Below are 24,275 nucleotides of genomic sequence, written 5' to 3' on the forward strand. Positions count from 1 at the left end.
AGCTCTTTTTAACTGCAGATGAAAAATCTCATCCAACAGCGCTTCATACACTGACATATATTCTAAGAGCAAGACCGCTACTGCAGCTGAATGGCATTCTTGCAAAGGAAACAGCAATGGTTAACAATAAAACAGTGACATAATAAAACAACTAGTTTTATTGAAATCTGTGCCAAAAATATTATAAAATATATAGGCCAAAGCATAGGGGCAATCCACCCACTGGCCCTCCCAGTCTCACATGCTTGGGCATATATGCTCTTTTTTTAACTGTGGATAAAAAAAATCTCATCCAACAGCACTGCACACACTTAGGTATATTCTGAGAGCAAACCCCCCCCCCCCCTGTTGCTGTCAGAATAAACAAATTGGTATTGCAGCTCAATGGCATTCTTGCAAAGGAAACAGCAATGGTTAACACTAAAACAGTAACAATAAAAGAGTGACTAAAAAAACATTAACACATTTTTCCATTTTCCAAATGAATTTGAAGTACAGACATTCAACTTTAATTCAAGGGGTTGAACATAAATACCAATTACAAATTTTAGGAACTGCAACCATTTTTGCAGTGTGTTTTGGATTATTGTCCATCTGTGAAGTGCCGTCCAATCAACTTTGCTGCATTTGGCTGAATCTGGGCGGACAGTATGTCTCCAAACACTGCAGAATTCATCCAGCTGCTTCTGTCTTCTGTCACACCATCAATAAACACCAATGACCCAGTGTCACTGGAAGCCATGCATACCCATGCCATCACACTGCCTCCACCATGTTTTACAGATGATGTTGTGTGATTTGGATCATGAGCTGTTCCAAGCCTTCTCCACACTTTTTTCTTCCCATCATTTTGGTACAGATTAATCTTAGTTTCATCCATCCAAAGAATGCTTTTCCAGAACTGGTCTGGTTTTTTTAGATGTTTTTTGGCAAAGTCTAATCTGGCTTTTCTATTCTTCAGGCTTATGAATGGTTTGCACCTTGTGGTGGACCCTCTGTATTTGCTCTCATGAAGTCTTCTCTTGATTGTAGACTTTGACAATGATACGTCCACCTCCTGGAGAGTGTCCTTCACTTGTCTGGATGTTGTTAATGGGTTTTTCTTCACCATAGAGAGGATCCTGCGATCATCCACTACTGTTGTCTTTCCGTGGGTGGCCATGCCTTTTTATGTTGCTGAGCTCACCAGTGCATTCTTCTTTCCTCAGAATGTACCAAACTGTTGATTTGGCCACTCCTAATGTTGCTGCTATCTCTCTGATGGATTTGTTTCTTTTGAAGCCTCCTTTGAACAGATGATGTAGGTTCACAGCAATAGATTCCAAATGCAAATACCACACTTAGAATCAACTCCACACCTTTTGCCTGCTTGATATATACCTGAAAAAAACTGAAATCGTGCCTGTGTCCAAATATATATGGACCTAACTGTATGTTCCTAGACTGAGCCGTGCTGTACCCTATACTAATACTCCACTAGTGTGTGGTAGCGACGGCAGTAGTCCTTGAGGCAGAGACTGGGTTGGTCTGGGCAGGAAGGACAAAAAAAAGCGGGTGTCACTCCTAATTCCATGTCTGTTACAGACACAACATCTTTCCTCTGGGTTGGGGTAACAGGGATGGCATCAGAAAAATGCCTCTCATGCAACCGGCTAACTGCATCTGGGTTGGAAGTTTGGGCCATAGCACCTTCTGGATACAAAAGGGCCATGATGATCTCTTCCTGGAATTTTAGGAAGGATCCACTTCGTCCAGTTGCTTTGTAAAGCATAAAAGCTTTGTACAGAGCCAATTTAAATAAATAAACAGACACTTTTTTTGTACCAGCGTCTGGCTTTTCGGGAAACTAAGTACGGCTTCATCATCTGGTCATTGAAGTCTACCCCTCCCATGTTAAGGCTATAGTCGTGGACACAGAGGGGCTTCTCAACAATACCAGCTGCCATGGTAATGGTCGTGTCTGCGTGAATGGAAGACAGGACAAAAACAATTTTGTTTGTACTTCCACTTCATCGTGAGCAATTTATCATTTTTCAAGCAGGCTTTTTCCCCCTTTCTAAAATGGGTATTTACAAGCCGTTGGGGGAAGCCCTGGCAATTAGGTCGCACGGTGCCACATGCGCCAATTTTAAGATTGTATAAATGTCTAAATAGTGGAACGCTTGTATAAAAATTGTGCACATATAAGTGGTACCCCATATAGAAAAAGGATGACACCAAGTCCCAAACTATCTTGCCACTGCTCCCCTTGTAGTCTGGGCATCCACGGGGTTCCACGTGACTATCTTCATAAATCTGAAAATTACATGTGTAGCCTTATACATTTTGATCCCATATCTGGCACTCTTGCTGGGGCAAAACTGTTTGAATGCAAGGCAGCCAGAAAAACGAATGTGTGTACACAAGCAATTATGTAAATTAAATGAGATTAAAAACACCACCAATGGAGTATATACAGTCAGGTCCATAAATATTGGGACATCGACACAATTCTAACATTTTTGGCTCTATACACCACCACAGTGAATTTGAAATGAAACAAACAAGATGTGCTTTAACTGCAGACTGTCAGCTTTATTTGAGGGTATTTACATCCAAATCAGGTGAACGGTGTAGGAATTACAACAGTTTGCATATGTGCCTCCCACTTCTTAAGGGACCAAAAGTAATGGGACAGAATAATAATCATAAATCAAACTTTCACTTTTTAATACTTGGTTGCAAATCCTTTGCAGTCAATTACAGCCTGAAGTCTGGAACACATAGACATCACCAGACGCTGGGTTTCATCCCTGGTGATGCTCTGTCAGGCCTCTACTGCAACTGTCTTCAGTTCCTGCTTGTTCTTGGGGCATTTTCCCTTCAGTTTTGTCTTCAGCAAGTGAAATGCATGCTCAATCGAATTCAGGTCAGGTGATTGACTTGGCCATTGCATAACATTCCACTTAAAAAACTCTTTGGTTGCTTTTGCAGTATGCTTTGGGTCATTGTCCATCTGTACTGTGTAGCGGCGTCCAATGAGTTCTGAAGCATTTGGCTGAATATGAGCAGATAATATTGCCCGAAACACTTCAGAATTCATCCTACTGCTTTTGTCAGCAGTCACATCATCAATAAATACAAGAGAACCAGTTCCATTGGCAGCCATACATACCCACGCCATGACACTACCACCACCATGCTTCACTGATGAGGTGGTATGCTTAGGATCATGAGCGGTTCCTTTCCTTCTCCATACTCTTCTCTTCCCATCACTCTGGTACAAGTTGATATCGGTCTCATCTGTCCATAGGATGTTGTTCCAGAACTGTGAAGGCTTTTTTAGATGTCGTTTGGCAAACTCTAATCTGGCCTTCCTGTTTTTGAGGCTCACCAATGGTTTACATCTTGTGGTGAACCCTCTGTATTCAGTCTGGTGAAGTCTTCTCTCGATTGTTGACTGTCACACATACACCTACCTCCTGGAGAGTGTTCTTGATCTGGACAACTGTTGTGAAGGGTGTTTTTTTCACCAGGGAAAGAATTCTTCAGTCATCCACCACAGTTGTTTTCCGTGATCTTCCGGGTCTTTTGGTGTTGCTGAGCTCACCGGTGCGTTATTTCTTTTTAAGAATGTTCCAAACAGTTGTTTTAGCCACGCCTAATGTTTTTGCTATCTCTCTGATGGGTTTGTTTTGTTTTTTCAGCCTAATGATGGCTTGCTTCACTGATAGTGACAGCTCTTTGGATCTCATCTTGAGAGTTGACAGCAACAGATTCCAAATGCAAATAGCACACTTGAAATGAACTCTGGACCTTTTATCTGCTCATTGTAATTGGGATAATGAGGGAATAATACACACCTGGCCATGGAACAACTGAGAAGCCAATTGTCCCATTACTTTTGGTCCCTTAAGAAGTGGGAGGCACATATGCAAACTGTTGTAATTCCTACACCGTTCACCTGATTTGGATGTAAATACCCTCAAATTAAAACTGACAGTCTGCAGTTAAAGCACATCTTGTTCGTTTCATTTCAAATCCATTGTGGTGGTGTATAGAGCCAAAAATGTTAGAATTGTGTCAATGTCCCAATATTTATGGACCTGACTGTATATATATATATATATATATATATATATATATATATATATATATATACACATATATATATATGTGTGTGTGTGTAAAAATTGAGTCCTTAATATACTTGAGGATTAAACAGCGGTTGCCATCCTGCAGCGTGAGCCAGCTCTGTACAATAGAGACAAGGGAGAGAGGGAAGGAGGCGCCACTAAGTGCAGTATGGTAAAAAAAACTTTAATGACAAATAGTAGAAATGCACCCACAGTAGTAAATAAAGGTAAAGCATATCTGCATATCTGGAAGGGGGGTCTTTCTTCTCCATCCTATAGGGAACCGCTAGTGGAAAAAAAGCCAATGGTAGTGCTGGAAGTGAAGTCCAGGGAGGCAATCTAATATGGAGCAGGAAGCTGCCCTGCTGACCAGCATGGAACACATGGGCGGATGTGACATCACCAGAGGAACAAGGAGGACCGGAAGGGGAAAGCAGTAATCACAGGCTACGCGCTCGGAGTCTCTAGCTCCTTCTAAAGGCCTGGGGGAAAGGGAGGAAGTACTGGGGCTGCATAATTTCTGGGCTGCCAATCAGGATTTGCAAACACATCCGGAATAACACTAGGAGCTCTACAGGCCTGTGTGCGAATTCTTGGTGGCTGCGGAACACTACCTGTACTCGCCACCGCACCAGCTTGTACTGCACTCTTGGGACTCACCACGTAACCAAGTAATACTGCAGTGCTGGTATGTGAAAGACCAGGATGTATTAGGCCACTGGTGCTCGCCTGTTCCCCAAAAGGTAGAGCGGCACTAGTACCGGCACTCTGCTGCATATGAGAGTCATCATGTGATTGTAAAATCTCAGCAACCTGAGAACGGGGTTGGGTACACCTGACCTCTACTTCATCGTCTGAGCTATCTGTCAGGGTGCCACTGCTGTCTACAGGTTCGTATTCTGAGGCTGATTGTGTCATTGAGTCTTCCCCTTCGCTCTTACCTGACATGCTCAGAATCCTGTATGCCTTTTCGCTAGAGTACCTTTCGTTGGCCATTTTGGCCACTAAATTTATAGGTACCTAGTGCGACTGACGGGAAAAAAAGCACCTGGCTGTCAGGGACTGCTTGAACAGCTACAAAAAAAGCAGAGATCTGGCCTGATCTTGCTAACCCTGCAGTTTTGTGTACAATGTATCAACTGACCGTTATCTACTGACAATGCACTTGCTGGGGGAGATGTGGGGGCAAGCGTAGGGACTAAATGCTGACAGGTCCTGGGGCTGATCCCTCTAACTATGCATTTTTGGGGACACTATACTGATGTGAACGCTGGTATAGTGCTGATCTGATCAAATATATTGATCCATTCTGACACTATACTAGCAATGGAGGTTTATTGTGTATGTGAGCGTGGTTCTGGCAATCAAGGGGTTAAATGTGATGACTGATATAGTCGTGGGCAATCTGACATATTTTGAGAGGGACGCTAACTGAATACAGTGATCAGTAAAAAATCTGCACACTACTAATGACACTGCTGACAGGGCAGTGAAGGGGTTAACTTGGGGGCGATGTGACCCATTAGTGCTTTTACTATAAGGTGTAGTGCTTTTGACTGTATCAGGGAAGGCCTGCCCATGGTGCAGGTGAAGTTCCGCGGCGCACAAATATGCGCATGCACAGAGTCCTTACCAATCAAACAGATGTGCAGGTACTTGGACATTGGCGCGCACACGTATGTGCGCACATGTGCACTCGCACATGCAGGCGCGCGCCTGTCACTAATGCTGGCGCCAAAAGGGCTATTTAAACTGGCTGCAGTAGTTGTCCCATTGCCGTATGGTCTTCTCTCTGCTTGTGTTCCCTGATTCCTGTGATTGACTCCTGATACCGAACTAGCCTGTTCCTGATCTCTGCTTTATTGCTTCCTGCCCTGACCTTTGGCTTGTCTTTGGATTATTCTCCTGTCTCTGTTCCTGTCTGATTGATTTTCCGTTGCTGACCTGGCCTGTGACCTGACTACTCTTCCTCCTGCTGCTGTAAGTCTGATCTGCCTGACTGATAACGAACCCGGCTCGTCTGACCCTGCATCCTCAGCACGCTGCGCTGGGTAAGCCTGATCTGCCTGACTGATAACGAACCCGGCTCGTCTGACCCTGCATCCTCAGCACGCTGCGCTGGGTAAGCCTGATCTGCCTGACTGATAACGAACCCGGCTCGTCTGACCCTGCATCCTCAGCACGCTGCGCTGGAGTATCCATCCCACATGGCTACATCAGAGCCCTGCTCCCGGCCTGCAACTCATCAGCTCACCTGCTATTACCGGACTGATCACAGGCACTCATACCCCACCGTGCCCCTGCGACCGCTGTCTCACTATCAGCAGTCCTTGAGCCGGGTTGTACGGGAAGCCTGCCTCTTCACGTCAGGCTTACTATCCAGGTACGTGACAGAGTGGCATGGATCTGCTTTCTTCTCTCTCTGGCACGGAATGTGCCTAGGGAGAGAAGATTGCATCATTTCCTGTGCCTGTGTAATGTAAACACAGGTACAGGAAGATCTGTGATAGGCCAGAGATCGGTCATCAGATTTAGGCCGAACATCACTGACCTGAATCTGGTAACTGATCGGTGCTGCACTGAATCACAGCACCACCGGCCGGCAGGCATGTGCGCGCACGTCCCCTACCCGCGAACACGTTTGGAGCATGGATCACACACACACACATATATATATATATATATATATATATACACACACACACACACACGATTTTGCACAGGGAGTCCACCCTGTGGCAGTAAACCTGCTATAGGGTGTATGGCAACTGGTTAAAGACTTTTGTTCACATTTATTGGATTTGGTCACAATTTGAATCTTTTTATGCTGTCCTTTTTTCTGATTTATTCATCTCTGTTGTTATTCACCGTGTGCACAATTATTAGGCAAGTTGTATTTTTGAGAAATAGTTTCATTATTGAACAACAGTGCTCTCGGTTAATCCAAAATGTTAATAAACCTTAAATGTGAATATTTAAGAAGGCAAAAGTGAGGTTTGGCTTTCCTAGCAGAATATCTATGTGTGCACAATTATTGGGCAACTATTAGTGTGCAGAACTGTCATGCAACTAAATGAAAAATAAAAATGTTCCTATCTCACTTGTTTATTATTATTATTATTATACAGGATTTATATAGCACCAGGGGCGTACTGACAACTCATGGGGCCCCTGGGCAATAGGGGATCATGGGGCCCCTGTGTCCTTGCCCAAACTCAAAAAAGCCTATGAAAAAGGTACTAGGAGCATCTCATGGGGCCCCCTACTGACCCCGGGCCCTTGGGCAGTGCCCGAGTTTCCAAATGGCCAGTCCGCCCCTGTATAGCACCAACAGTTTGCTCAGCACTTTACAATATAAAGGGAGACAATACAGCAACAATACAGTTCAATACAAGAGGGATAGGAGGGCCCTGCTCCTTGGAGCTTACAATCTAAGAGGGAAGGGCTAGTGGTACAAAAGGTAGTAACTGTGGGGGATGGACTGGTAGGAAGAGTAGAAGATTCCATTATTAGCTGAGGGCAGTTTATTTTTATCTGTTAAAGAATAATAAGCTCAAAATGTATAAATACATTTTTCTGACACTATAGCCACCCTTCTTTTCAATAACAGTCATAAGCCTTCCATTCATGGAGTCTGTCAGTTTCTTGATTTGTTGACAATCAGCTTTTTGTGCAGCAGCAACCACAGCCCCCAGACTCTGTTCAGAGAGGTGTACTGTTTTTCTACACCGTAAATCTCCCATTTAAAAAGGGCCCACAAGTTCTCAATAGGGTTTAGGTCAGGTGAGGAAGCGGGCCATGTCATTATTCTTTTATCTTTAGGGCTTTTATGTTTATATACATGTAAACTGTATATGTATAATCTTTTTTCGCAGCACCCTATTGTAGTGTATATTTCTGATGTGGTTTACACATGACAGTTGCTAGCGGCAATGCATTCACTTACTATTATTTACTATTTATTTAGTATGACATTTGTTGGCTAGTGAGGGGTTCTTTTGTGGCATAAATATATTATGTTTAGGGGTTGTAGGTAATTTTCTAGCAAAAAAAAGTTGATATTAACCACTTCCCGGCCTCCCTAGAGTAGAAATACTGCTACAGGGCAGCACTGGTGTGCAAAATCATGTATATATACGTGATTTTGAATTTCTGGGTAGGGGCGTGCGTGAGTCACGTGCGTGCCCTACCTGTGCCGCCATTCGTGACCGCGGCGGTCAACCAAAGGGCCCTGACCGGTAATTATTCGCCGGCGCCTGGTGATTTCCAAGGATCTCCGATGGGGAGGAGGACTGTTTTCTTTACTAACAGTACAGCCATCCAGAGCAGTGTAATTACAGTGAAGCACACAGACACCGCCCCATAGTAAAACACTCCAAGAACACAGTTAACCCTTTGATCGTCCTCCATGTTAACCCCTTCCTGCAAAGTGCCATTAGTACAGTGTCAGTGCTATTTTTCTTAGCACTTATCACTGTATTGGTGTCACTGGGAATGTCAGTAATACCAAGCCAGTGCCCCCCAGTGTCAGAATATCCGCCGCAGTCCCGCTATAAGTCGCTGATTGCCACCATTACTAGTAAAAATGGAGAAAACAAATCACAGTATATATACACCGCCATTTGTGAATGCTATAATGTTCACGTAAACCAATTAATTTACACGTATCAGGATTTTTTTTTTAGCAAAGACGTAAAGCAGAATACATTTTGGCCTAAATTTATTTATGATATTAGATTTTTAAAAATTTTTTATGGGACATGTTTCATAGCAAAAAGTCAAAAATATTGTATTTTCCTCAAAATTGTTGATCTTTTTTTTTTTTTTATAGCGCAAAAAAAAGAAAGTAATTATGGGAAAAAAAGGACATAGATTTCATTTAGGTGCAGCGTTGCATGACTGCGTAACGCAAAAAAAATGGCCTGTTCAGAAAGGGGGGTAAATCTTCAGGAGGGCAAGTGGGTAACATGTGTGTGAAAATGTAAAACATTGCCCTGGATAACAAGAGGTTAAACTCAAGAACAAAGATGTAATATATTGAAGTCTACCAGTCTTTAGATGCAGGGACTGCCATGCTTTTTTCAGACTTTTTGCCTTTGTTTTCCCCTGGGAACCTGCCAGTAACACACTTCATGTCCTAGGGAGACAAGGCTTACTCACTATACTGTACGTATGGAAGAGCTGCATTGTCACCGTGAGCAGGACTACAGGATTCTCCATAACATAGGATGTGTTTTGTAGCTCACAGGAAGAGCTAGGAACAAAGCTTACTGATAAAAATCAGCACAGGCAGAGAGCACAGGAAGTTAAGAGTTTACACAATTTCTGGCAGGATCAAGAGGTATTCTTGCATTTACTGAAAATATATTAAAAACACATTCAGGGGTATTTTTACCAGACTGAAAGGGGGCAGATAAGAGAGGTTCATCGCTAGGTTTATATACACAAAGGGGGCATATGGCATATTTATAATAGTGATTGTTACTTTCACCATACATTCAATGATGGTGAATAAATCACTCTTTTAAAACACATACATCAGAAAGATTCACTTACAGTGACTGTTTGGTAAATGTCAGATTGTCTGCTTCATAAATATGCCTATGTTCAGCACTGCTAGACTAGTATGAGCCTTTTAAAACATTATACTTTCCACCTTTTTTTTTTGGTGCGCTGAAAGCTTGGCTGATTTGTTTCTAATGCAGTGGCGCCAGCTGCCTGAGATAAGGTGTAATTGCATCCATAAATATTGAAGTTAAACTAAAGGCAAGATGAAAAAAGACACTTATGATACAGTCTGTCACTAGCATTTACAAATATGTCTTTGTTTTTCGCAGTTCAAACAAAATTTTGTGTTTTTACCTGTTGATCCTGCTCTTTTCAGCCTCCGTTAACAGACCAAGCTGTGCAGCAAAAGCAGCAGCTGTTGAGACAAACCATTTAACACAGAGGTGCTTACAATGATAAGTTAAAAAAAAATGATTGCAAAACCTTTATCCCAAAAAAGCTGTTGCTGTAACTGCTTATAAAGTATTAGCTGGAGTTCAACTTTATTTGTTAGTCACGTATGTAAAGTCCATCTAAATCTACTAGTCCACCTTAAGCTGGCCATACACATTCATAGAAAAATTCTCATCAGTACATTTGATGACTTGATGAATGTCATTCGAAAGTATTTTAAAAAGTTTGCATTTAACAATCAATTTTGGAACCAATTGACTTCCCCAAACAAAAACTACATTCACAATTAGAAATTTGTTTCTTTAAGAAAAATTTTACATCCTGCCACATTGAATTTTCTGGTCCCTGTGGTATAAAATGAACTTTGATTTGACCTCACTTATAATTGGAAAATTGAAAGAAACAAAAATTTTAGAACAAATTTCCAATAGTGTATGGGCAGCTTAACACTACCCTCTTTAGACAGTGCTGCTGTCCAAGGGGTGGCTTTGTTGCCCCTCCATAGATAGCAGAGCCACCCTAAAACAATAAGTGCGTTATTGGACTGATCACCAGGTGAAAATAAAGGAAAAAAAAAATAATGCAGTCATAACATTTAAGGAATAGTAAGGCGCAAAATTTTAAAAAAGTGTTTGGGGGTTTAAATATTTGAGCTCCAAAGGGTTTTACCTCCTGACCAAGCCTTTTTTTGCTATTCAGCACTGAGCTACTTTAACTGGCAATTGCTCGGTCATGCAATACTGTACCCAAATGAAATTTATATAATTTCTTCCACAAAAATAGAGCTTTTTTTTGGTGACATTTGATCATTTGACATTTTTTATTTTTTAGGGATATAAATGAAAAAAGACGAAAACATATTGACAAAAAAAGCAATATTTTCTACTTTCTGTTATGAAACATATCCAATAAAAAAGTTAAAAAAAATCACATTTCTTCATAAATTTAGGCTAAAATGTATTCTGCTACATGTCTTTGGTAAAAAAAATCCCAATAAAAAATTAATTAGTTTGCGCAAAAAAAAGTTCCTCAAGAGGTTGCTAGGTGTTCCTTGAGCAATACACAATTTCTGCTTCCCAGATGAGTAACTAGTGACACCATTGGTAGTTGTACGAAAGTGGGGGATTCTTCACAGTGATCACAAGTGTAAGGAGCATTCTTCACACTGACCATCACAAATGTACTGCCAGCAGTAAATATTATAATTATTAGCAGGGGTTCCCTGAAGTCAAAAAGTTGTTTCAAGGGTTCCTCAATGTTAAAAAGGTTGAGAAAAGGCTGTGCATCCTCCAAACCCATCTCTATCGAAATTCAGAACTCTTTTTTTTTTTTTTAATCCATTGAGCTGCAGACTGGGTCTCTCCCACCCCACAGCTCATGTAAACAACGAGGTAGGCTGCAGGGTGGGAATGACCCAGCCCGAAACACAATGAACTTGAAAAATAGAACGTGTGTAGGCAGGTGCCTAAAAGAGGAATGTTTAAGTGAAGTAGTCTGCCCAGGATAGGGAAGAGGTAAGTGCTGGATCACCGGTTTCCTGGGTCTTTTGGGTCCTGCCTTGCTTCTCGACCGATATATAAAGGGGGAAGGCCGGGCTCGATGGACGTTTTCTTTTTGGTATGAGAACCGGAGGGTCCGTGTCATCTGGAAGGATGTAGCCTTTGTCTGCCACCCTAAGGGATTCACCAGTATTAAAAACTACCAGTTATGGACTCACACCTCACAGGTATGCCTGGGCAGCCACAGAATAGTTAGCTGGGAAATGGACTGTTTGCACAGTAAAGTTGATTAAAATGCTCTTAAGCCTGGTCTGAAGTAATTCAAAGGTGTGCATGTGTCAAGGTCCTACCTTTTCCCTGAGGTTATGTTACTCCATGTGCTGGCGTCCATCTTGGATTCTGCTGTGCATGATGGGAATCCTTTTTATGCCTTCAGGTCTCTGAGGTCCACCCCCCAGAGGGGCGTGGCTGATGACATATAAGCCTGTGGCCCGCACATGCTCTTTGCACTTGTGTCTTGTGTCTTGGTGTTACTATTACTCTGTTCTGACTCTCGTGACTCTCCTGGTATTCTGATTTGGCTTGTGACTTGACTATTCTTTGTATTCTCCTTTGATCTGACCCTCTGTTGCTGAACCCGGCTTGTGACCTGTGATTCTCGTCTGCTGTCCTGTACTGTTTTCTCCTGTTGTTGTTGACCCCGGCTTGTCTGACTACTCTTTTGTTTCTTCCACCAGCTACACGCCATTGGCGGCGGCCATTACCGCAGCTGAGGTGTCTCGGGGGCCGCGACCTGGTTCCTGGCTGCGTCAAGTCCATCCCCACCATCAGGGGCCCTGGTGAAGGGCAGCCTGGGACTTAGACTCCGCGCCCTGAGGGACTTCGGTCTGTGGGTGGTGGTTGTCGTCAGCCAGTGCGTTACATTGTTAGGCCTGCCTGTCCGTTCCTCGGCTCCTGCCCTGACATTACACAAGTGCCATGAACCCTGACGGTGCAGGCACGCCTTCGCTCCCAACGCTAGTCGCCAGACTCGATCAACAGGATCACCTGTTGGATCAGTTCGCTCAGGCGTTGCAAACTCTGCTTGCACGCACTGCACACCTTGCTCCTGGTGCTATTAGGCCGGTAGTCACTCCGGTGGTCACTCCCGCTGCTTCTCCGCCTATTGCGTCCACCACCTCGGTGGCTGCATCAGCGGCACCCAGAGGTATGACTGGCTCTGCCCCTCTTCCACAGCGCTTTGGGGGTGAGCCGAGTCAGTGTCGTGGGTTCCTCAACCAGGTGGGTATTTATTTTGAATTAATACCCCACGCCTTTCCGTCTGAGAGGTCAAAGGTTGGGTTCCTAATTTCATTACTCTCAGACAAGGCCTTGGCCTGGGCAAATCCCTTATGGGAGAGGAACGACCCGGTGATTCAAGGTTTTTCTGGCTTTGTCGATGCCTTCCGTAGGGTATTCGACGTACCGGCTCGTTCCGCCTCGGCGGCCAAGGTGCTCATGACCATGCATCAGGGTTCACGGACCGTGGCCGAGTACGCCATAGAGTTTCGTACCCTGGCGGCAGAGGTCGGTTGGAACAATGAGGCTCTGGTGGCTGCGTTTTCCCATGGTCTTTCTGACACACTGAAGGACGAGATTGCAGCTAAGGAACTGCCTGTGGTGTTAGAGGAGCTCATCTCTTTCCTGATCCTGATTGACACCAGGCTCAGGGAGAGGCCTTCACTCAAGGAACGCCTGCGGAGGCCTTCCAATCGACTGGCACCTGCGTTTTCTGTCCCACCCGTTCCTCCCTCTCCTCCCACGCCTCCTGGGGATGGATTGTCTGGTGGTGAGCCCATGCAGCTGGGGTTTGCTCGCCTTTCCGAGGGGGAGCGGGCCGCTCGGCGTCGGGAGGGTCGCTGCCTGTACTGTGGTCTTGGTGGGCACTTTCGGCAGTCCTGTCCGGTCCGTCCGGGAAACGCTCGCACCTGAGATCCTGTCGGGGACAGATCTTGGGTGGAGTCTCCTCGTCCCCGGCGTTCCGCAGAGATAAGCCACTGATCACCGTTGTCCTCTCTTGGGCGGAGTGCTCGGTGACGGCCCAGGCGTTGGTAGATTCTGGGGCCAGCGGGTTGTTTATGGACAGCTCGTTTGCTGCCCAGCACTCCATTCCCCTGCAGGCTCGAGTTACCCCATTGGTTCTCAAGGCGATAGATGGCAGGCCCCTGCAACCACCGCAGGTTACCCACGAGACTGTGCCAGTGGAAGTAGCTATTGGGGCTGTTCACAGGGAGTTGGCCTGTTTCCAGGTGATTTCTTCTCCGCACTATTCGGTGGTTTTGGGGTATCCCTGGCTCCAGATGCACAATCCAACCTTCAATTGGCAAACAGCCGAGATTCTCTCGTGGTCTCCACAGTGTGGGGCCGGGTGCATCCGTGGGCCGGTTAAGGTGTTGTGTGCCTCCTCGGACTCTGCGTTGCCCTCTGATTATGGGGAGTACCAGGACGTGTTTGATAAGGTACGCGCTGGTGCCTTACCTGCTCATCGTCCTTACGACTGCGCCATATCCTTGCAACCCGGTGCCACTCCTCCGCGTGGCAGGGTGTATCCTCTCTTGATTGCGGAGAATAAGGCCATGGAGGAATACGTTGCGGATGCGCTTTCCCGGGGGCACATTCGTAAGTCTACTTCCCCAGCAGGAGCGGGCTTTTTCTTTGTAAAGAAGAAAGGTGGGGAATTGAGGCCCTGCATCGATTACAGGGGTCTTAATCGAATCACCACTAAGAATGCCTACCCGATTCCCTTGATTACTGAGTTATTCGACCGCCTTAAGGGGGCAACAGTCTTTACCAAACTTGACCTTAGGGCGGCGTACAACCTCGTACGGATCAAACAGGGGGATGAGTGGAAGACCGCTTTTAACACCAGAACCGGTCACTACGAATACCTGGTGATGCCCTTCGGGTTGTGTAACGCGCCCGCAGTTTTTCAGGAATTCATAAATGATGTCCTTCGTGACTTGTTGCAGCAGTGCGTGGTAGTTTACTTGGATGACATCCTGGTTTACTCTGCCTCCATGGAGTCCCATATCCAGGATGTCAAGCAGGTGCTGCAACGATTACGTGAGAACGAACTTTTTTGTAAACTTGAGAAGTGCGAATTCCATCGATCCCAAGTTGCCTTTTTAGGCTACATCATTTCTGCGGAGGGATTCTCCATGGACCCTCAGAAGGTTTCGGCGGTTCTGCAGTGGCCTCGTCCCAATGGTCTTCGGCCCATTCAGCGCTTTTTGGGTTTTGCCAACTACTATCGGAAGTTCATCCGGAACTTCTCCACGCTGGCAAAGCCTCTCTCAGACCTCACCAAGAAGGGCAGTAATCCTCACGAGTGGCCACCCGAGGCCATCGTAGCGTTCGAGGCTCTGAAATCCGCCTTCGCGTCGGCTCCGATACTGTCTCATCCCAATCCTGGATTGCCCTTCGTCCTTGAGGTTGATGCATCCGAGACGGGAGTAGGCGCTCTCCTGTCTCAACGTCGGTCGCCCAATGGACCCCTACTCCCCTGTGGGTTCTACTCCAGGAAGCTTTCCTCTGCAGAGTGCAACTACCAGATTGGAGATAGGGAGTTGTTGGCAATCATTCTGGCTCTCAAGGAATGGAGGCACCTGCTTGAGGGCTCCGTGGTTCCGGTCCTCATTCTTACCGATCATAAGAACCTGACTTATCTTTCGGAGGCCAAAAGATTGACACCCCGCCAGGCCAGATGGGCTCTGCTCTTGTCACGCTTCAACTATGTGGTTTCATATTTGCCTGGTTCCAAGAATGTCAGGGCTGATGCGTTATCACGGCAATACTCTGAGTTGTCCAGGGAAGACTCTGAGCCAATCTCAGTTATTCCTCCAGATCAGATCCGGGCTGCCATTCGCACCAGTCTGACCTCTCCTCTTGGGGAGCAGATTTTGGCAGCCCAATCTGATGCTCCCCCCGGGAAGCCGGAGGGTAGATGTTTTGTACCCGAGGGATTGCGCACCCGCCTGCTGCGTACCTACCATAACGCCAAAACTGCAGGGCATCCGGGGAAGAACCAGCTGTGTTGGGTCGTCTCTCGCTTATTCTGGTGGCCAACCCTCCGTGCCGACATTGCCTCTTATGTAGCGGCATGTTCGATCTGTGCCCAGAATAAGTCTCCACGGCATCTCCCTTTGGGTCTTCTGCAACCCATTCCCAATGGGGAGCGTCCTTGGTCACATCTAGGGATGGACTTTATTGTAGACCTCCCGGTGTCTCGGGGTCATACGGTCATCCTCATGATCGTCGATCGGTTTTCCAAGATGTGCCATTGCATTCCACTCAGGAAATTACCCACAGCGCAAGAACTGGCCACGGTCTTTTCCGGGGAGATTTTTCGCCTGCATGGGTTGCCTAAGGTGATTGTCTCGGACCGCGGGAGTCAGTTCGTGTCCAGATTCTGGCGCGCCTTCTGCTCCCAGTTGGGTATTAGTCTCTCCTTTTCCTCAGCCTACCACCCGCAGTCCAATGGGGCTGCGGAGCGTTCCAATCAGGCCTTAGAACAATTCCTTCGGTGTTATATTTCAGACCATCAGGACGATTGGGCCGATCTCCTGCCTTGGGCAGAGTTTGCCAGGAATTCGGCGGTCAACTCCTCCTCCGGGATGTCGCCCTTCATGGCCAACTATGGGTTCCTTCCGCGGATGTCCATGCTCCTGCCCTCCTCCGTGCTTTTCATACCCGCTTTCCTCAGAAACCTTTTGTTGAGCCGCGGAGGGGGAGGGGCCCTTGAGGAGGAGGTACTGTCAAGGTCCTACCTTTTCCCTGAGGTTATGTTACTCCATGTGCTGGCGTCCATCTTGGATTCTGCTGTGCATGATGGGAATCCTTTTTATGCCTTCAGGTCTCTGAGGTCCACCCCCCAGAGGGGCGTGGCTGATGACATATAAGCCTGTGGCCCGCACATGCTCTTTGCACTTGTGTCTTGTGTCTTGGTGTTACTATTACTCTGTTCTGACTCTCGTGACTCTCCTGGTATTCTGATTCGGCTTGTGACTTGACTATTCTTTGTATTCTCCTTTGATCTGACCCTCTGTTGCTGAACCCGGCTTGTGACCTGTGATTCTCGTCTGCTGTCCTGTACTGTTTTCTCCTGTTGTTGTTGACCCCGGCTTGTCTGACTACTCTTTTGTTTCTTCCACCAGCTCCACGCCATTGGCGGCGGCCATTACCACAGCTGAGGTGTCTCGGGGGCCGCGACCTGGTTCCTGGCTGCGTCAAGTCCATCCCCACCATCAGGGGCCCTGGTGAAGGGCAGCCTGGGACTTAGACTCCGCGCCCTGAGGGACTTCGGTCTGTGGGTGGTGGTTGTCGTCAGCCAGTGCGTTACATTGTTAGGCCTGCCTGTCCATTCCTCGGCTCCTGCCCTGACAGCATGATGGTAAATGGTGTATGAAAGGAACAGGGCCTGTAAAAGCATACACAGGGCACTGGAGGAAGGCTACTACAAATGGTTAACTCGGCAGTGGAAGAAGAGAGTAGTTGCCATGGGTAACCAAGTACTGGTTAGAGTGTATAGCAGCCGGTCAATAAAGCGTGGTACTTGGCATAGGTGACAGGTGCTCCGGTAGTGAGGGGGTCAATGTTCTGACTACCTCCCTAGTGGTCAGTTCTCCCAAAAGTAGTTGGAACTGAACCTGTGCTATGGAGATCCCATTTACCTAGCCACATGGTACAGGAGAACAGAAGCAGGGGCGGACTGACCATTTGGAAACTCGGGCACTGCCCGAGGGCCCCTGAGTCAGTAGGGGGCCCAATGAGATGCCCCTGGTACCTTTTTTAATAGTCTTTTTGTGTACGCATCGCATGAGGTTTGAGTTAGGTGCAAGGCAGGACCCCATTCTGTCACTGGAAGAGAGGTGGCAGAGTTATGCTGGACTGGTGGAGAGGGCATAGGCTCAGCAGTGTCCCTTCTAAATGCAACTTAGAACTAGGGAGGCATGCAGTGACATGGGCTGAAATGCTTCACAGAGGAACTCTGTAGGTCATATAGCTGCACACCGTGTACAGCTCGTCTACCGCCCTATTTTGACTTGAATGCAGCCCTGCGCATTGATGAGCGTGCACACACAAGAAAGGTACCCCTATGTGTACTGGCAAGTTGGCTGGGCCCACACATGAGTTTTGGAGTTTGGTAAGGAATGAGTTTGGAGGATACTTAAGCTCATCTTCACTCTGGAGGATCACAGCAGAAATATCTCTTGTACTTGCCCCAGCTCTGCCCAACTAATGTAGCCATTACAAATAAGACATACTACCCCTGCTGGACATTTATTTTTTAGAGAACATAGCAGAGAGAGGTGAGAATTCATAGTAGGGTGAGTGGGATGGTGGAGGATATGCAAAACATGGCATTCTGCTTGCTCTAGGTGTTCCTTGACCCAATCCACCAGTGTCCTCCTTTCAATGAAACCACAGTTTTTGATTAACTATGTAATAATTAATCTGCACCCAGGACAAATATTATATAAGAAAAAACAAATTGCTTATATATTTTTTAACCTAATAAACATAATACACTATTTGGATGCCTTTCTCCATTTTTTGCATGCGCATGCTCCATACTCTGTTACCATACCAAGATGATTGAGGGTGACAAGTACAGTTAATCCCAGGAGGACCACAAGATTCAGTGGAACTTCATTTGCCCCACCGAAGTGTGATTATTGTTATTATTCAGGATTTATATAGCGCCAACAGTTTGCGCAGCACTTTACAATATAAGGGAGACAATACAATTACAATACATTTCAGTACAGAAGGAATATGAGGGCTCTGCTCGTGGACTCTTGTTTCATTATAAGAGTCCACTACAGCTGGTTAGTGAGAGGGGGCACTGGTGGGGAGCACAGAGAATGAACCACGAAGTGTTAGTGGAAGAAGCACGAGCACTATTTCAATAATCAGCTTTGATATCAAGGACTTTTTATTTATTTCATTGAATTTATGTGTGGTGGATGTTTAGTTTATGTCATTTTGAACTTATTGGATTAGGCAGCACTCTTATATGTATATTGTTTTCACAGTTTTTGACTTGACTGGGAAAAACTTTGATTGATTTTCCCAAATCTTCCCATTTTATTTGATGTTGGTGAATCCTACACATTTATGCCTTAGCCACCTGTTCTGTAAAGTTCATATGATACAGTACATATATGAATCTCACAGTGCATGTGGTAAACTGTGAATGCAATAAGTTGCTCGTATTTTAGCTGCAGTATTAATTTCCATCTCTTATCTTATACTTTGCATGTTGACAGTACAAATAAATCACTGTGATTTTTACATACGTTACTTGAAGTATACGGTTGAATGTTGTGATCTTTCAGAGAGAGACCGATGTGACTTATCATTCAAGATTGTTATCCCAGCTTTACAACTTCTGTGCTGAAAACCTGAACTGAATAGATGAAGATTTGTTCATTCTTGGCATAATACACAGTAGCCTACTTCAGAAAATTTTTCTGTAAGATGTTAATCACATCTTACAGGTATATGTGCATCTAATCAGGTAAATTCCATTCAAAACTAATAAAGGATGCCATGAAATGCATTCAGGGAGTACATCTTGTTTTGTCCTTGCTACACGTTAGCCTGTATAGTACTTGACTTGCAGCTAAACCCTCAGAATCTGCAATACACCAGACTGAATGTAATCTTGAAGCTTTATTAACAAAACAGTGGGGTGAAACTATTAGGAAAAACAGACTAGAAGTACATACAATCAATGTATGATCCATACAGAAACATAATGAAATAACTAGGATGAAGATGGCAATAAGTCAATGCTCACCATGGGATATACATTTAGTCCACAAAACGTGCTGTGGGTATGGCTGTTTACCTCTCCCTTGGTTTTAAGATGGAGTCTGAGCTCCCAGGATGCATCTGTTTCCTTTTCTGAGAATGAAGGATGATCAGGGCTCTTAAAGCTAAACAGTTTCTGGTTTCTGTAAAACAGTAAATTTATTCTCAGTTCCATCTAGTGGCCAAATTTAATATTGCGGACAGGACATCATAACGAATGTCTCTGCCTGGTATCAAAAGATACCACTATTTGGATTCTCTGTTCTTGTCCTTTGAAGTTTGATTTCAACCTTTCTTACTCTTCCATCCTCACTTGGAAGTGTTTTGGTGACAAAGCCTAGAGGACACTCATTTCTTTGCAATTGACAGTCCTTCACAAAAACAGTGTTGCCCTTCTTTAGACTAAGCTTTCTTTCCTGCCACCTTTTCCGTGGTTGCACAGTGGAGATGTACTGTTTTTTTCACCTATCCCAAAAGATGTTTGCACTTGTCTCCATTGGTGCAAATACAAGTTCTTAGTGTTGAAGTCTCCAGGAGCAACACTGACTACTCCAGTTTTCTGGCTTAGGAGTGTTTCTGGAGTAAGCAAAGTAGGGTCTTCTGGGTCATTTGAGACTGGAACTAGAGGTCAGGCATTGATGATGGCTGAGACCTCTGCCATGAAAGTTCTCAGACTCCCATGAGTGAGTTTTGCAGTCCCTACTTGAAGGAATATAAAAGTATAGTATCAAGTATTCTGCAAGCTATGCCAATAATTCTTTCCCAAACTCCTCCCATGTGCGTGGAGTGAGGTGGTTTTGCCAGTTCCTGCTCGGCCAATAGCAAAATGATGGGCGAGCAGGACTCTCGTCGATCCGGGTGGGTGTCTTATGACATCCTCCCAGATTGCACCTCACATGTGTCTGTGGGGCTGCGCTGTGACGAGAACTGTCACCGGCTGTGTCCCCCAGACACAACCGATGACAGGTCTGTGTACCGATCCATTGCCAGTACCATGTGACCACTTGGACCAATCACAGCAGGTCACATGACAATTGTAAACAATGGATGGCTTCCTTTCATGCCATCCATTGTATACAATTGTGTCACTCATGATTGGTCACAGTAATCACATGGTACAGACTGGGCTAAAACAGTCCATCTATGTCATGTGATTAGCTGTGACCAATCACAACTAATCACAACAAAAAAACCTGAATGAATCAATTTAATTCAGTTAAATGCTTGATTATAGCAATAAAATAAAAAAGAAAAAAGTAATAAAAAATACAAATATAAAAAAAAATTTGAAAAAAAAAATATTCTTTTTTTTCTTTTGTACTTTCATCAGTCAGGGTCCCTGATTCCCTCCACACCAGTTATATGGTGATGCTGTACTGCACTGGTGACAGGATGTTAAAAAAAAATGTGAAATTTTTAGTTTTTCATTTCTTCATTTTCCAAAAAATTATAACTTCAAAAAACTTGCCATGCCTCTTATTAAATACCTTGGTCTACTTTGCAAAAAGATGTAGTTCGGGGGATAACTGTACTGTCCTGACATTTTTGGCCTCAAGAAATTAGACTGGCCGTCAGTACTTCAGGATTGATCAATTTTCAGATACTATATCCCATAGTTTGTGGACTCTATAACTTTCCTACAGACTAAAAAATAAATACTGCTACATTTCTTTGGTGAAAATAACCCAAATCAGTATTTATTATTTAGTCTGTAGGAAAGTTATAGAGTCCACAAACTATGGGATATATCTGAAAATTGACCAATCCTGAAGTACTGACAGCCAATCTAATTTCTTGGGGCCCAAAAATGTCAGAACAGTACAGATATCCCCCAAATGATCCCTATTTGCAAAGTAGACAGTGCGATGTATTTCATAAGAGGCATGGCGAGTTTTTTGAAGTTGTAATTTTTTTGTCATAATTTTCCAGAAAATTAAGAAATTAAAAATGTTTTCACAATTTTCGTTTTCATACTGTCACCAGTGCAGTACAGCGTCATCATATAACTGGTGTGGCGGTGATCAGGTACACTGACTGATGACAGTTCGAAAAAAAAAAGATAATTTTAAAAAAAAATTTATTAATTTTTTTCTCTTTTTTTAAGATTTTTTTTCATATTACACTATGGCCAAAGTAGTATAATGTTACCATAGTAACATTTTACTACTTTGGGGAAGTGATCAGTATTTTGTTTTTTTGTTTTTTTTTCTTTTTACACAATTTGATTGCTTATAAAACCTTTGTAAAAGAAAGTTTTATATCAACCTTTCTCAACATAGAGGAACCTTGAAATAACAAAATAAAAATTACTATATCTACAGCTTATGATACATTATTGTGATGGCTCACCTGAAAAAAGGAATTGGTAAGCTGCAATATGTTATATTTTTTGTTTTTAGGTTTAGATATACAGTCAACGGTCACTTTATTAGGTCCACCTGTTCAATTACTTGGTAACACAAATTGCTAATTAACCAATCACATGGCAGCAACTCTGTGCATTTAGGCATCTAGATATGGTGAAGACGACTTGCTGAAGTTCAAACCGAGCATCAGAATGGGGAAGAAAGGGGATTTAAGTGACTTTGAATGTGGCATGGTTGTTGGTGTCAGACAGGCTGGTCTGAGTATTTCAAAAACTGCTGATCTACTGGGATTTTCATGCACAACTATCTCTAGGGTTTATAGAGAATGGTCCAAAAAAGGGAATATATCCAGTGAGCGGCAGTTGTGTGGAGGAAAATGCCTTGCTGATGTCAGAGGTCAGAGGAGAATGGGCAGACTGGTTGCTCTGACATTCAGATGGTAGGATCAGAATTTGGCGTAAACAACATGAAAGCATGGATCCATCCTGCCTTGTATCAACGGTTCAGGAGGGTGGTGGTGGAACATGTTCCCAAAGGTGAACTTATCCTTTAACTTCTAATAAACATTTTGCAGGTCTTTTTGCTGATAAAAAAGCAAGTTATATGGTCTAACATGTTCTTGTGCTACTTTGTGCTTTTTTGTGTAAAGAAGTTTTAAAAAAAACAATTATCTGTATTATCCATGGTTGTCTATGGCTGATCGGATTGCATTGTCTTGTGTTGGGTAAGAGATCCAGCTAAAAGATAATGTTACTACTAGGATTAATTACTAATTTCCATTTCCCTGTGTAGCCAGCAGATGGAGCTATGCTACTAGAGATGACGGCTCCTATATAGTATTTACCACAATTTCTAGATCTACAACTCATGATACATTAGTGGTGATCTGTGGGAAGAATGCTCCTTACACTTGTGGTCATTGGGAAGAAATACCACCTTAGGCTGCAATCACACTTGAGCATTTTGGGCTTGAAACTCAAAGCTGGAAGCTCCAAAACTGCTCAAACTTAAAAAATCAATTGTTGTCTATGGTGCCTGTTTGCACGATCAGGTGAGAACAGGCACCATAGAGAACAATTGATTTTTTTTTTTTTTAACTTTGAGCTTTGTTTGGAGCTTCGAGCTTCAAGCTACAAAACACTCAAGTGTGAATGCAGCCTAACAGATAGGTAAAAAGATCAATGGTGTCAGTGGGAACTTATCTGTGATGCAGAAATCACTCATTGCTCATTGAACCCCCTAGCTATCTTTAGAGGAACTCTGGTGTAGAAGATCCTGGAGCAGGGGCGGACTGACCATTTGGAAACTCGGGCACTGCCCGAGTGCCCGGCGTCAGTAGGGGGCCCCATGAGATGCTCCTGGTACCTTTATCATAGGCTTTTTTGAGTTTGGGCAAGGACTAAGGGGCCCCATGATCCCCTATTGCCCGGGGCCCCATGAGTTGTCAGTCCGCCCTTGTCCTGGAGGGTCACTATGGCTTCATTCACATGGACGGATGTGTATGTTCTTTCTGGCAGAGCTAACGGAAGATATTGTGTAAAGTTTGCACCTAAGGTGCTGACATTGAGACGTGTACGATTCTTCAAACAGCTTTATGAGTGTATGTGGACACATGTCTACATGCATTTACATGCAGAAAATCCAAACATATGTATGACCCCACATGCTGTTATGTCTTACATTTGTGTACACTGCTCAGCGCAGCACGTATTTCCATTTGTAAATACAGCTACAGTCAGGTCCATAAATATTGGGACATCGACACAATTCTAACATTTTTGGCTCTATACACCACCACAATGGATTTGAAATGAAATGAACAAGATGTGCTTTAACTGCAGACTGTCAGCTTTAATTTGAGGGTATTTACATCCAAATCAGGTGAACGGTGTAGGAATTACAACAGTTTGCATATGTTAAGGGACCAAAAGTAATGGGACAGAATAATAATCATAAATCAAACTTTCACTTTTTAATACTTGGTTGCAAATCCTTTGCAGTCAATTACAGCCTGAAGTCTGGAACGCATAGACATCACCAGACGCTGGGTTTCATCCCTGGTGATGCTCTGCCAGGCCTCTACTGCAACTGTCTTCAGTTCCTGCTTGTTCTTGGGGCATTTTCCCTTCAGTTTTGTCTTCAGCAAGTGAAATGCATGTTTAATCGGATTCAGGTCAGGTGATTGACTTGGCCATTGCATAACATTCCACTTCTCTCACTTAAAAAACTCTTTGGTTGCTTTTGCAGTATTCTTTGGGTCATTGTCCATCTGCACTGTGAAGCAGCGTCCAATGAGTTCTGAAGCATTTGGCTGAATATGAGCAGATAATATTGCCCGAAACACTTCAGAATTCATCCTGCTGCTTTTGTCAGCAGTCACATCATCAATAAATACAAGAGAACCAGTTCCATTGGCAGCCATACATGCCCACGCCATGACACTACCACCACCATGCCTCACTGATGAGGTGGTATGCTTG

Source organism: Staurois parvus, unplaced genomic scaffold, assembly GCF_062004578.1.
Source record: "Staurois parvus isolate SC_StPar_1 unplaced genomic scaffold, SC_StPar_1.0 ptg000538l, whole genome shotgun sequence".
In the NCBI taxonomy this organism is placed as follows: domain Eukaryota; kingdom Metazoa; phylum Chordata; class Amphibia; order Anura; family Ranidae; genus Staurois; species Staurois parvus.